At 53.7% G+C, this 2,429-nt stretch overlaps 1 protein-coding gene across 2 annotated transcripts in view; it reads left to right on the top strand.

The window, feature by feature from the left end:
• ADPRM (ADP-ribose/CDP-alcohol diphosphatase, manganese dependent) overlaps positions 1-157 on the top strand; it is a 123,715-nt gene extending 123,558 nt beyond the window's left edge. For both annotated transcript variants that reach the window (XR_011493441.1, XR_011493442.1), the window contains exon 7: positions 19-157. The gene's annotated coding sequence lies outside the window, so the exon portion shown is untranslated. The remainder of the gene's footprint in view (positions 1-18) is intronic.
• Positions 158-2,429: the final 2,272 nt, after the last annotated feature.

Here is a 2,429-nt window from a genome sequence, read left to right as displayed (position 1 = left end):
TCTTTCTTTTTCCTTTAGGGACAGAACAAGCTGGAGCCAGCAGAAAGCCAGGGACATGGTGAGTCTGGTGGGGAGCCAAGCAGAGAAGGGCCAGGACTGAAGACACAGAAAAGCAGAGAGACTGACCAGGAGAAAGGGAGAAGGGCTTAGAAGGAAGAAGGAGGCCACGGACGTCTTGGGAGCTGAACTGTCACCCCTTCTTGTGCTTGCTTGCCTGAGTTCATGGGGACATTGACAGGCTGACCCTGAGGTCACCCTGCTTCCCCCTGGACCACTGATTAATTCTGGAGGGTTCTTTTCCATATCCCTTTTGGGGTCTCTCTACTGGGCTTGTGAGGATGGAAGGAGTCAGGAGCTTCTGACCTGTCTGCCCCGTCAGCATCTCAGAGAAGAGCCCTCAGCTCCTATGAAGCACCGGAGGAGCCGTGCGTGAAACCCGCACTGTCCCCTTCTCCCAGACAGCTCTCTGGGGAGGGGGCGGAGGACATGTGACCATGGCAGAGGGCATTGGAGACGAATGAATTAGTGGATAGTCTTGGAATTCCTGATGGAATGGAATGAAAACACAGCAGACACTGCTAAATAGAACACAATTCGATATTACATCAATTCCCTTAGGACTCAGATTCAATCGGACTTTCCCAAACAGAGCAGCTGTGGGTGAGATAATGCAGTCCAGTTAGCCAAACATGGGGATGCTGGGCCTGTCTCTCATCCATGGGAATGAACAGAGTCAGGGTGGTGATGCTTTTTTCCAGAAACATGGCCTCTGGCATGGGCTGCATGCACAGAGCAGGCACATTCTTCCCTCAGCCTTCCGCGTGGTGACGGTCTCCTGCAGAGGCCCCTCAGCACGATGCTGGCATGTTCCTAGGCCCACACTCACGTGGGGGATCCCAGTGGGGTCGAATGATGCTTGGGGGTCTTTCCTCAGAATCTTTTCCTCATTTTTCTTTCTAAGCAACTGAGCTTGAGGAGCAGAGAATGTGGGTGAGTACTGCTGCAGGCTGCACAGCGAGTCCAGAACGTGGACGCCTTCTAGAGCCATGGCTGTCCCCAAACTTCCGTGCCCTAAGACACACCCAGTGGCAGCACCCACCTGGGCCCTCCTCCCACAGCTGTGCCCAGACTACAAGCTGTTGGGAAGTGTGGGTTTCCAGCGAGCTAGTGGGGAATCCACTCCATTTGCTCCACGTAAGACAGCATCAAGAAACGTGAGGACGATGTTATAATGTGAGGATGATGTATTGAGTCTGCTTTTATGTCAGAGAAAGGGCAATGATCTGAAAGCCCTGTCACTTGAGGCACTAGAACTATAATTAGTGACATAACACTTGCAACTCCCCCAAGATTGGTCCTGAGCACCTGTGCAGGAGACTGGTGGGCGAGAGGACCCTGCCACACTGTCTCAACGAAAGACATGGCCATCTGGGTGAGGCTCAAAGTCCACAGGCTCCCTGATCTCTGGGTCCTCAGGTGGTGTAAGGCAGGGATTGTCCCCATGTCACAGGTACCTGCCTCCATGGAATTTCCCATGATGCAGAGGGAACAAGGTGAGGTTCTGACTCTGCATGTGGAACCACCATGAAGGGTGGAGATACCTGGAGGCCTGTTAGAGAGAAAGGGGTTGCCATGGTGACCGGGGCAGAAGGTTGAGCAGTGATGGGAGTCACCTCAAGCCAATGATGGTTACAGGGCAGGATGCCTTCCTTTCATACCTTATTATCAAATGCTCCCCACTTGGCCTCAAACCTGGCCCAGGGCAGCATGGTGGCTAGCTTTCTCACAGGTACCCCTCCTGGTCTACACCTGAGGGCCTCTGGTTGTTACAGGTAAGCCCGGGTTTGGGGAGGACTTACCTCACAGTGCTCTCTGTGTGGTGGGCCCTCTGGAAACCCTTCCAGTTTCTACCATGCATGCCAGGAGGCCCTCAATGTGCCCTGAGAAGCTGCACTGGGCACTTAGGGGAGCAGGGGGAATGCAGGCCAAGAGGGGATGAGACGGGACATTGGGAGGTTGGGAAGCTGCTATGCAGTTTCCTAATTTTATCATGCTTCCCCTCCCTCTCCTGAGCTTTTGCATAGGCCATTCCTGCTGCTGAAATGCTTTTCCTTTCCCCTTTTTGCAGACTCTTATCTTTCCTTTTGTCCTCAGTTTGGATGAGACAGCTCTAGCAATCTCTGGGTCCTCTCCCAAGTCTGGGTTAGGTGCCCCCTTCGTGTTCCCACACCCACCCACATTGTCCCCATCAAGGACTCAGCATGGGGTATTCCAATCACCTGTTGGCCTGGCTGTAGTCCTTGCATTGGAAAGAAAATGAGAGCAGGGACCGTATCTGTCTTGCTCCCAACCCAGGGCCTGGCCCAGAGCAGGGCACTCAAATGTTGGCTTGTTTCGTGGGTGGGGACAGGGAGAGAAGAGGGGGGGAT

Source organism: Equus asinus, chromosome 13 (genome assembly GCF_041296235.1).
Source record: "Equus asinus isolate D_3611 breed Donkey chromosome 13, EquAss-T2T_v2, whole genome shotgun sequence".
Classification (NCBI taxonomy): Eukaryota; Metazoa; Chordata; class Mammalia; order Perissodactyla; family Equidae; genus Equus; species Equus asinus.
Note: the sequence above shows the minus strand (reverse complement) of the source record. Positions and strands in the feature narration are given on the sequence as shown.